This window comes from Camelus ferus, chromosome 10 (assembly GCF_009834535.1).
Source record: "Camelus ferus isolate YT-003-E chromosome 10, BCGSAC_Cfer_1.0, whole genome shotgun sequence".
Classification (NCBI taxonomy): Eukaryota; Metazoa; Chordata; class Mammalia; order Artiodactyla; family Camelidae; genus Camelus; species Camelus ferus.
The window spans coordinates 52,164,302-52,177,129 of NC_045705.1; the positions used below are offsets into that span (position 1 = coordinate 52,164,302).

At 37.0% G+C, this 12,828-nt stretch overlaps 1 protein-coding gene across 4 annotated transcripts in view; it reads left to right on the forward strand.

The window, feature by feature from the left end:
* The window catches only part of SBF2 (SET binding factor 2), a 382,691-nt gene that overhangs the window by 35,023 nt on the left and 334,840 nt on the right, over nt 1–12,828 (forward strand). The window lies entirely within an intron of this gene.

Consider the following 12,828-nt stretch of genomic DNA (forward strand, 5'->3'; position numbering starts at 1 on the left):
TTTAGATGTTTACTCTTTTCGTAAGAACATTCTTACACTACTTAGACAACTGCTTTCTTGATAGGAAACTGGGTTTTCAAAATGCTGCATCTACTTCAAAGAGCTTTCATTTTTCTGGCATAATTTAATATTTCAGTTAGGTTTTTCTTTCTTTATAGAAGGAGAATGGTTTTTGTTTTTGTTAATTTAAATTGTTATATATTATCAGTAATATTCTCAAATTGGTGTATTTTAAGTTATGTTCCTGGTAAGGATTAGTTTGGAATATTGCCAGTTAATTTTTTTAATTTATATAACTTAAAGTATTTTTCATCCTAATTCTGAGTAACACAGATTTTCAAGGACAATAAAGGAAATATTTTATACTCCCTTTATTTTTAATAAAAATTTTGCATGAACACTTATTTTTCAAGTCAGTCTTCTCACACCTCCCTACCCCCAGTATGGTAAACTAAGATGTCAAATAAACTATTTAATGTGAAACAATATTTGAGATGAGTGAAAACTGGAGCCTGCTTTTGGTTTTCAGTTAATAAAATAAAAAAAATTATTAAGTATCCTCAGTGTTCTTGTTGTATTAGCCATCAGGCATCCTGGCAAACCATGCAGATGAGGCCCCTGTTTTCATGAAGCTATAGTCCTGTAGGGGTCTCAAAGAATAAACAGTAAAGCAAAACAAAACAGAAATGCCATAATTACAATTTGCACAAATGTTTTGAAGGGAAAAATAGTGCAACATTAGCGAATAATTGGGAGACTTATTTTTGTCAAGGTGGTCAGGACAAGTACACTGAAGAGGTGACATATAAATTAACGTGTAAAGGACTAGAAGGAACTAGCCATATGTATAGCTGGATGTATTAGTTCAGACTGCTATAACAAAGTACTGTAGATGGGGTGACTTATGAACAAAGAAACTGTGGGGCTTATAAACAACAGTAATTTATTTCTCATAGTTCTGGAGGCTCGGAAATCTAAGATCAAGGTGCTGGCAGATTGAGTGTCTGTTGCGGGCCTGCTTCCTGATTCGTAGACAACCACCTCCTTGCATGCAGAAGGAGCAAAGGAGCTCTCTGGGCTCTGTTCTATAACGGCACTAATTCTAATACAGTCACATTGGGGGTTAGCATTTCAACATATGAATTTGGGGGGACACAAACATACTATTGTTATAAATGAGAAGTTCACCTATCTCTCTTGAAAGTATTGACTCCCCTTTAATTTAATTTGCTTTATTTTCGTCACTCCTCAGTGCCTTTAAGTAGCTATTTTTGTATTTTGCTCACAATTGATAGTTATCTGTGGAAGAGTTGATCTAGTAGGTACTTACTCAGCCATACCTGAGGCAGAACTCTCCCTTGTTCCATTTTGTGTGGAGAAATTCCCTTTATGATTATGCTCCCTAGTAGATACCAGCTTTTAGACATATCGTGTGCTAATTAGTTAAGAAATTGTCATTTTGAATATTGTGTCTGTAAATTGCCTGACTCAAAGAAAAGAGTCGCAGTTCCTGATCTTAAGATATAACATCCTAGGGGGGAAGACAGTCAGGTAAAGAGAAAATAGTAGTATAAGTGAAAGGAGAGGGATAAACAGAGTACTCTGAATAGCATAGAGAAAGGGAACCTTAGCCTAATTTGGTGAGGAAGAGAGGAGATTTAAGACGGCTTGTGGGAGGATGTGATTTCTGTGTTGTATCTATGAGAAATAACGGTATGCCAGCTGAAGAAAAGAATAAGGGGCTTTCTAAGGAAGAAGAGAGGAGAACGTAAATAGATATGCGGGGGCCTAAGATTGACTCTTTAGAAGAATTGCAAGTAGTTTTGGTGTAGCCAGGATTAATAGGGTGTTTATGGGGAGATGTGAAAATATGAGGCCATAGAGATTGGGCTAGAGCCAGATCATTGAGGGCCTTGAATGTCATACCAAGGACTTTGGACTTTTTAGATAGTGGGAAGCCATTGACTTTTTAAAAAAATTTATTTTATTGAGTTATAGTCAGTTTATGATGTTGTGTCAATTTCCAGTGGAGAACACAATTTTTCAGCTATACATGAATGTACATATATTCGTTGTCATATTCTTTTTTACCGTGAGCTACCACAAGATCTTGTATACATTTCCATGTGCTATACAGTATAATCTTGTTTATCTATTCTATATATACCTGTCAGTATCTACAGATTTCGAACTTGCAGTCTGTCCCTTCCCCACCCCACCTCCGGCAACCACAAGTTTGTATTCTATGTCTGTGAGTCTGTTTCTGTTTTATATTTATGTTCATCTGTCTTTTTCTTTTCTTTCTTTCTTTTTAGATTCCATATATGAGTGATCTCATATGGTATTTTTCTTTCTCTTTCTGGCTTACTTCACTTAGAATGATATTCTCCAGGGACATCCATGTTGCTGCAAATGGCATTGTGTTGTCATTTTTTATGGCTGAATAGTATTCCATTGTATAAATATACCACCTCTTCTTTATCCAGTCATCTGTTGATGGACATTTAGGCTGTTTCCATGTCTTGGCTATTGTAAACAGTGCTGCTATGAACATTGGGGTGCAGGTGTCTTTCTGAAGTAGGGTTCCTTCTGGATATATGCCCAGGAGTGGGATTCCTGGGTCCTATGGTAAGTCTATTCCTAGTCTTTTGAGGAATCTCTATACTGTTTTCCACAGTGGCTGCACCAAACAGCATTCCCACCAGCAGTGTAGGAGGGTTCCATTTTGTCCACAGCCTCTCCAGCATTTGTCATTTGTGGACTTTTTTTTTTTATTTGTGGACCTTTGAATGATGGCCATTCTGACTGGTGTGAGGTGATACCTCATTGTAGTTTTGATTTGTGTTTCTCTGATAATTAGTGATATTGAGCATTTTTTTCATGTGCCTGTTGATCATTTGTATTTCTTGGGCTTGCTTAAGTCTTCTGCCCATTTTTGGATTGGGTTGTTTGTTTTTTTCTTATTAAATCATATGAGCTGCTTATATATTCTGGAGATCAAGCCTTTGTCAGTTTCATCTTTTGCAGAAATTTTCTACCTTTCCTTAGGTTGTCGTTTTGTTTTGCTTATGGTTTCCTTTGCTGTACAAAAGCTTGTAAGTGTCATTAGGTCCCATTTGTTTATTCTTGCTTTTATTTCTATTGCTTGGGTAGACTGCCCTAGGAGAACATTTTTGAGATGTATGTGAGATAATGTTTTGCCTGTGTTTTCTTCTAGGAGGTTTATTGTATCTTGTCTTATGTTTAAGTCTTTGATCCATTTTGGGGATATCCATTTATGGGGATATGTGAAAATATGAGGCCAGAGAGATTGGGCTAGAGCTAAATCATTAAGGGCCTTGAATGTCATGCCAAGGACTTTGGACTTTAAATTATAGCTAATGGAAAGCCATTGACATTTTAAGTGTGGGTGTTATGTAATCAAATTTGCATGATAGAATGATGGTTTTGATATTAGTGTACAGAAGGAGGAGAAAAGGGAGAGAAGGATGCCAATTAAGGCAAGAAATTATAAAGGCCTAAGGAAGTGGTGGTAGAGAGAAGGGAATGAATTCAAGTGAGAATTTGGGAGTAGACACAGTGGGTCTTGGTAACAGATTTGTTGTATGTGTTGTGTTAAAGAACAAGGAGACATCTAGAATGATTGGAAGTTATTCTTCCTTTCAGAGATTGTTGTAAAATACAGTAATATCTCTTAGGGCTCAGAGTTTTTTCCCCTCATAAATATTATTAGGAAGCAGCGGCACAGTTTGGCCTGTGGTGGAGGTATCATTGTCTCTGACTTGTAGCAGTGAGCATTTTGTGTTCTTATAGTGGGGAAACTTTTGGCAATCCAAATTGCCAGTGATCATTTCATTTACTGTTTATTTTCTTGAGTATGTAATCACAGATCTTACTACTTATTTTTTCCCTGTCTTATATGCACTAGTTACTGTTTTATTTCTAGCTGATTGTTTTTGTTTTGTTTTTCAATCAAAATACTTAGTTAAATAAGCAGAGGTATATAAAGTAAAACAGTCCCTCTTACCTTGCTCACCTTCATTCCTGCTTCCATAAAGACAGGCCTCTGTTCAGTTGTTTTTGTTTTGTTAATGGATACATTATAGAGGAATTAGTATGTTGGACAACTGTAGACAGCATCTATTCATTCTCAAATATGAAAGATGAGGAGTTTAGTAAACCTGGTAACTAATTTCTCCCTCTATGTCCTTATGTTTGTTTGCTATGTTAATATTGTTAGTCTAGAGGATTCTTCATTACTTTAAATACTATTATGAAATTTACATTTCTTGAATTATCAAATGTATAGTGTCTGCTTTACTTACTGTGAAAGTTAAATTAGTATGCTTTCTACGTGTCTTTTGTTCCTGTATTGTTTTTGTGACTTCTTAGAATACTCATTTAGATATTAATTTATTTATGTTTAAATATTTGCTTTTTCCTAAGATGAACTCTCTTATCCCTTAGCTTTCTGCTTTTTAATCCTTTTAGAAGTTCTTAGTCTGAGCTAAGTATTCTTCTTCATTCCTTAAGTTGTTTAACTCTAATTGGACCCTATGTAATGAGGATTACAACTGTCTCTAATGGGAAAATTGCTCATTTCCATTAGAGGAAGTAGAAGAGGAGGATGGGAGAGTCATGCTTAAGGTCTTCAAACAGCTGAAAATCTGTCATGTTAAAGAAGGAATAGACATATTCTTTGTAATTCTGGTGACATCAATTGCTGAGAATACTTGGAGAAGATTTTGACTTGGTATAAAGAAAAAGTTTTAAAATAATTTAGATATTTGCAGCAATAGAGTGAAATAATCTTTCAGCTCTTTTTTAGCATCATTTTTTCCCCTTTCCATAACTATTCACTTCAAATTTAATCTAACCTACTTTCAAGTTTCTTGTCCTCCTGGTTATCTCAATCTAATAATCCCAGCATTGAGTGATCCTCACAAGTCATTTTTTTCTCTTATGTTTTAGAATTGCTAAATCCTCCTGGAGATTATGTAACCATTTGACTTTCCCCCCTTAAAGATTTAGAGTAAGTTATTATGGAAGTGCAGAAAAGTGACACTTAATCTTGGGACACAATGTATCAGGAAGTATTTCTAAAGGGAGGTGACACTTGAACTTAATGTTGCAAAATGTGTAAGAGTTAACCTGGTGATGGGAGAAAATAATTTCTGGCAGAATGGACAGTATATTCAAAGGCAGATAGATGAGTTTGAATGGATCTGTCTTGTTTAGGCTGCTATAAATAGGTTGTTGAAACTAGAGTCTTCATAAGGATATGGTTGAGAGGTAAGGTTCAGATCATTAGGAATTTCACCATTATCCTGAATGTGATGAGAAGTCAATTAACTGGAATAACTTGCTGAACAAATGCTGGCAGCATTGAAGAAAATGATTTGGAGTGGTCAACCATGAAGTCAGGGAGAATGACTAGGAAGCTGTTGCAATAGTCCATGCAAGGAATGAGGACCCCAAATAAAACCATTGTAGTGGATGTGGGAGAATGTTGCAGTTCAAAATCATGAGATACATGGTTGTTACTAATGTAGGAGGTTCTTCATGGAAAGCCATATGATCACACAAAGAAGTTCCTACAAGATGGCATTTACCTTAGTCTGGATAGTCTGGAATCTAGTTTTCAGTAATGGAGGCTCAGGAAACTGCATAATTGATAGGGTAAAACTCACTATGTCTTTTGGAGGATATCACTTTTTAAAATGACAATAAAATGTAACTTTCAGAATGAGAGTACTTAATAGTTTTCCTACCAGTACATTCTTTCCCCATAGGCTACTTTGTTTCTGGACATGATTTAGATTCCACCCTTCATATATACTTTGATTTGTAACTGAACTACATGGGTTTAGAGTTGAGGGGCGGGCTAGAATTTTGCTTGCGTGAGTTGTGTGAGAGAGAGAATGGTTCTTAGCAGTTTGTGGAAACAGCTTCCTAATTTAGTGAGTAGCTTTCTATTTTTTGTAGCTTGTGTAGCAGTTTCCTTGTTTGCCAGCTGCTTGCAGTGATGGTGACAGCTTTCCTGATTGTAGCTGAGGCAGAGTGGTCTGTGGGTTAGGAGTTTGTGGGATCTCACTCACTCTAGAGCCTGCCTCTCCATTTTCCCAGTGATTTTGTGAGCATCTGATTCTTGTATCTAGTCCCTTTTTGCTTAAACTACCTAGAGTGGATTCTGATCATGGACCAATACAACAATTGGTACCAAAAGTGTTATAGGCAGTAGAACCTCAGGGAATATTGAATAGGTCATTGGTAATCAGTCCATACCTCGTGGTGAAAGTTAATTGTTTTCACGTGCAGTCTCCTAGAATGAAGTACCTATGGGCAAAGCTTTGGTGGATTGAGTGGTGATGTATTTTAGGAGACAAAAGATTGTAAAGATTATAGATAGATTGGCTATTTGTCTGTTTTTAACTCCACTTCAGAGTTTAAAGCGGTGGTTCTCAAGCTGGGGTGCTTTTGCCCTCTAGGGGCTGTTTGTCAATGTGTGGAAACATTTTTGGTTGTCGTAACTAGAAGAGGGTGCTACTGGCATCTGATGGGTAGAGACTAGGGATGCTGCTTACAGGCGTGCCTCGTCTCCACCATGAAAACAGGGAGTTGTCTGGCCCAAAATGTCAACGGTGTTTGAGAAACTGATTTAAAGAAAATGGTAGGGTCAGAGTTTAAAAATCTTGGTTGAAGTTATGGTTAGAAAACTAAGCAGTTCTGTGATTACCTTAAAATAATCTTTTACATCTTAAAACTCCAGGGCAGTCAGAACCCAAATCAGTTACAGAGTTTACTCCAACAAGTTGTTGAACTACAGTGTAGGTTGAATCCACAGCTTAATCAGATTAGGTGTAAATTGGAGCATTGATTGGGAAAGAGTGATTCTAAGAATTGGAATGGTGACACTAGGAGTGTTTGGATGCCTCCACATATTCTTAATTTATAATTTTTATTTAACCTCCCTTTTCCCCTGACAGCAGGAACAAAACCTCTTTCCTTGACTGGTAAGAGTGGTCCTGCCTTGCTTAAAGGTACTGCAGTGACCTCACCTTGTAGAGCCGTGGCTGTTCTCATTCCCATCCCTACAACCTCATGGACTCTAGAACTAAAGCTAGAGTTAGATCCTAGCAAGTCCAAGGGGCCAGTTTCAAAATCAAAGACAAGTGTCATGCATCAAAAGAATTGCAAGAGTTTTACTAATTTATATTAGCAAAAACCTAGGAAATAGTTATGAAATAGGATGTAAAGGGTGCTCAACGAGGAAAGGAGGGATCTAATTTTAGTTTGGGCTGAATTTATTAATGTAGGCTCACCCACAAGGGATTTCAGATTTGGTGATTGCTCAAGCAGAAAGGACTGGTTCTACCTGTCTCCTTGTTTTATTGACCTACATTGAATGAAGTTAAGATGCCAGAGTTGAGAAGTTAGGCATGTTGGGGTGGGGGGGTGAATTTACTATGTGCAGCCAGCTTTCTTCCTCTCAATTATGTCCCCTCAAGATGGATGTTCTCTACTACCTTTAAGAAAATAGAATGGTAAGGGAAATGCTGGCATCCTTAAAAAGTGCTGTAGTGGCTGTCTTCTCTGGCCTTCATATGAGTACAAGAGATGCTACTGGAAAATGGACCCCCTGAAATCAGTGGGATCCTGGAATGGCAGAGGCTAGTAACAAATTAACCATCAGAGGCAAGATGGACAATGGTTATTATTGTAGGCACATTGGTCAAGGGATTCCTAAGACTGACCTGGATGTGCAGCTCATTGAGGTCTGATTTGATACCTGAATTTAAACAAAAAACAAAAACCAAGCCAAACAAAACACATTAGGTCTGATGAACGTAGGATTGATTTTAGGTCACTATACTGGAATCACCTAATCCCTATACCTTTATCACTTCACTAATCTAGAAGTCCTTGGATAAAGAGGAGGCAAAGTTACCTTCCTTTGTGGGAGGACTTTGTGGTAATATCACAAGTAGGTGCAGTTAATTTTTTTTCATAGCCTTCTCTAAAGAAAGGGACCTTTGGCTCTATGAGTGGAGCTGTACATGAGGGAAGAGAAAATACTCAAACCTTTCAGTGATTACTGGAACCTGAGCTAATTCCTGGTGACTCAGGATACTACTGTGTCCCCCCCACAGTCTGGGAGTTTATGGAAATCAGGTATGGAATAGAGCTTTGGCTTGAAACTATTTCACAGTAGACCTAGTGGGTCTATGAATTCATCCTGTGGTTATATCTTATTTCTTAGTGCATATTTGGGATAAATATGTTTAACAGCTGAGAGAATTTTCAAATTGGCATCCATATCCACGGATTAAGAGCTGTAATGGTAACACAAACAAAGGAAAAGTTAAGTGTAACCCCCTGGAGCTCTCTTTCCACCAAGATAATAAACCAAAAGCAGTCTCACATCCTGAATTACAGGGATTTTTAATGCCATATTAAAGATTTGAAAGGTTCAGGGGTGGAAGGGTTCAGGCTGCATTGAATTCTCTTGTTTTGTTTGTGTGAAAGATAGATAGATCCTGGAGAATGATGATGTATTACCATAACCTTCCACCACTCTAGTTGTATCTGGTGTTCCATTTGTGATCTTTTCACTAGAAACAGTCCTGGCACCTGGTGATTAACTATTAATCTATCAAATGCCTTAAAATGAATGAATGAATGAATGAATGCATTCAAGCAAGCAAGCAAAGATCATCAGAAATAACCAGCATGTAGCATCACTGTTTTGCCACCATATGCCTCCATGGTTTGGTCAGTGTTTCAGCTCTGTGCCATAATTTAGTCTATAGGGATTTCATTCATCTCACCATCTCAAAGTATATCTGACTGGTCACTTATAATGATGACATAATACTGAATGACAGGACTTTAGGTAGAGAACTAGCAAGCACCCTAGATCCTTTGTAAAGACCCAGCTGATGGTAGTACATGAAGCCCACAAAATTTTTATGGATCTGACACATTAGTGACGTTTCTGAGGTGTCAGTGTCTAGGGATATGTTGGAATGTCCCTCCTGAAGTAGAGGATAAGCTACTGCATCTTATATCCCCTGATACCTAAAGGAAATACAGTAACTGGTGGATCTCTTTGAGTTTGGGATCAGGATATACTTCATTTAAGTGTACTGTTCCATCCCCATTACTGAGTAATCTGTAAAGCTACCCTTAGGTTGCTATGGACCTTTTGCAGGCCCTGGCAAGAGAATCACGGTGAGGGCCCCTTTTTGGCAAGCAAATATTCTATCTTTGAAAAAGACTTCCGGCTTGCTGTTCTATCTGATAGAGAACAAATGCCCAAATACTGGATACCAGTGGCATGAGCTACCTATGCAGGAAATGCCTAGCAAGCAGCATTCCATCATCAAATAGAACTGGCTTAACGGGATTGGGCACAGTGCAGGTACTGAAAGCGCATGTATGTTGCACAAGCAAAATGCTCTTTCTGTATGATTCTCTCTATCACAGTCCCATACCCTTTGTTCCTAGTTAACATGGGTTCTGTACAATGTGTTGGCATTTGTCAGATTAATGGGCAGACTATGGTAGAATTTGCCTGTTGCCTTCTAGTATCTATTTTTTCCTTCCTTCTTCAGAAACAAAACCTTTTTGGTTTTTTAGGAGAACAGTTGTCACTTAACTAAGACTTCCTTTTGACTGGGCATGGCTTTGTGACTGGGTTTTGGCCAGTAATATATAAATGAAATTGTTCTTCCAGAGATTCTCCCTAAATAATCTGTGCCCTTCTCAGTTTGTGCTTGAAACATGTTTGGAGCTCTAACAGATATATTAAACCAGGAGAATGAGAGCCAAACCCTGTAGATAGTGGAGCAGTCAAGCTGAAGAAGGTAGATCCCTGAAACAATAGATCAGTCATTAATTCTGCACTTCCACTTCTAGACTTCTTTTATATGAAATGAAACAAACTTCTCCCATGTTTAAGCTGCTAATATTTTAGGTTTTCTGTTATATGCTGCTGAACCTACTCCAAATGGAGACACTGAATACCCAGACGTATATGGTGCCACTCTCTGAGATGGAATGGAGCAGGGGAAGATACAGGTTTTGTAGAAATGGTGGAAAATCCCATTTGGTCATGATTAAAATTTACTGTGTCTCTGGAAATGCTCAGTAAGGGATATAGATGGCATTAGGATCTTGGGAAAGATTCTGTGTCATCTAGTAGGAGAAGGCAATGTTTGTTTTTAGGAGAATGAAACCTCAGGGAAAACAGACAGCGTTATAACTTGTTTACTTCTTTTTTGTAGGATAGGAAGTTTGATTTTTTGAGAATTGAGCAGAAAACATAAGGCATGGATTATCTGTGCTGGTAGTTTTGCTCAAAGGTGGACTTTGAGTTGGAGATAGGGAGTTAGAGATGCAAAAGAATATGGATTTGTGAAGGGACAAATTTTGTAGGTAGAGGACATGTTTAAACTTCGGGGGTGGGAAGAAATTTAGTACCTGTATTCCTTTAAAGGCTTGGTTGATTTGAAAGGCACAGGTTGCTAGAGATTCTTTAAATCTCAGAGATTTCCTGCCTTCTCCTTTATTGAGTTAGATTAGGGAATCCATTGATAGGGACATATTGAATGAGTTATAATGAGAACTTTAGGTATATCATGCCTGGTTGCGTTGTGCAACAAGCAGGAATCTCTTGTTTAAGGAAGATGAACATGATGACCTTTGCTGTTGTTCAATCAATAACTTTTCCCCTAGTTTAAAAATAGCCTATTTAAAAATTCTTACACTAAAATGAAGTACATGTTACATAATAATCTTATCTTCAGTTGGAAGGAAACTTTAAAAACATAGTGAAAGTGATACAGCGAGTCATAGGAGAGCATTCTGTTTTAAATGTGTAATTTTCTTTTTATTCTAAAAGGATTGATATATTATGGATACTACCAACATATTAGTGTTTTTAAGTTGTTTCTAAGAAAGTGGTCTGAAATTTTCATGTGGGAATATTTTTTTCTGCTATATTATTAACAAGGGATAGATATACTGTAGTATCATGGTAATAATTTCTATAGTACTTTGAAAGACATAGATATGATTTATTATATTGCAGAAATTCCAGAAAACCCCAGCTGCTTTTTTTCTTCCTCCCTTCCCCTTTCCCCCCACCTAAATTCTTTCTGTCCTACTACTTCTACCCCTCCTTTGTAAAGTTGCTGATTTCTCAGTGTTACACAATCAGCATGTTTTTGTGATAATTAGTTTGATTTAAGGTAACTTTTACCAGTCTAGACAGAGATCTGTTTTTCTACATTATACAAAATAACAGTGTTTAGGCAGTGGCCTGGAGTTCTTTGCCAGCAGATGCGTTGTGGAGGCTTAGTGTAAATTCATGTAGTTTAAATGAGTATAGTTTTCCTAGCAAGGTAATCTATCTGGGGATTTTTGTCTACTCCGTAGGTTGGCAACCATAGTTTTGTTCCCCCTAGTGGTAAATATGTGTATTTAATATTTTGTGGTGTTTACCATGCATAGAATTTTAGAGCAAGAAGGGACTTCAAATCACTTTATCGGTGAGAGACTGAGATTCAAGAGAAGTTAGAGGATGTGCATAAGGTTATTAGTTAGAGATAGAGCTAAGACAAGCCTGAGATCTCCTAAATACCAATGTAGTGTTCTTTTTAAAATAAGACTCATGAAATGTTAAAAGAAATAAATAAAATAAAATAAAATAAAATAAAATAAAATAAAATAAAATAAAATAAGACTCATGGTGTGTGTATATATCTTTGAAGACTCTCTTAGATTAGTTTGAAGATATTTACTGTGGGAAGATATTTATATTTTGGATTATTTCTATTTATTCATAATTACTGTCGATGTCTTTAATGTAGTAGTCTTTTGAGAAAGAAAAAGATCCTTGGAAGAGTGACTGAGATAGGAAGGGAAATGGAAATCATATTTACCTTTGAGAAGGCACAGCAGTTGTCTTTAAGTAGTTGAGGGATTACTTGTGGGAGAGGATTGAGCTTATTTTTTAGCTTGTTACATTGAGTGAAGCAAATATTACTGAATCTCTGGGCTTGCCCCAGGATGGTCTAGTTTCTTTCAGTAGAATAAATGGAATAGGAGGGGATCAGGGCCCTAGAACTAGACTTACCTATAAGGTCATACCCAGATTGAGTTCTGTGCTAAAGGAAACTTTAATTCTGGCAGCTCCTATCCATCTGCCCTGGCACAGTGTAGCAACTAAAGACTGCAAGTCAGGAAAGCAGTCATCTTCAAGAATAGAGAAGTTTTAAATGATCCCAGAAGTTGTTGGACTAAGTCTAAAGGATGGAGGATATTGCCCTGGAAGGAGGTTTAGAGCCAGCTGACATCAGGACACCAGCCATTGGTTGAAAACCATTTGAGTACTGGATTTAGGATGACTCGGATTCACATTTGTGTTCTTCCACTTATTTATACAATGTGACTTTGGGAACATTACCTGGTATGTAAATTCATTTCTTTATGTGTAAACTGGAGATTAGTATTTTTATTTCATAGCTTGTTACAATTAACTGCCTTATGTGTAGTAACTGTACTATAAATATTGGTTGGATCCGATCTGAGAGTGACTGACTTGAGCAAAAACAAAACACCAGTCCTAGGGAGATTTGGATTCTGAGCATATATTTCAATATATGGAAGAACTTTCTAATAATTTAAGAAGTAGTAATTTCATTTTTACTTAGAGATGTTCAGGCAGAGGATGAACAACTGTTTGGGGATATTGTGGAAGATAGTTAAACATTGAATTGAATTGTTATACTTTTATTTAATCATCAGATATGATATATAAAACAT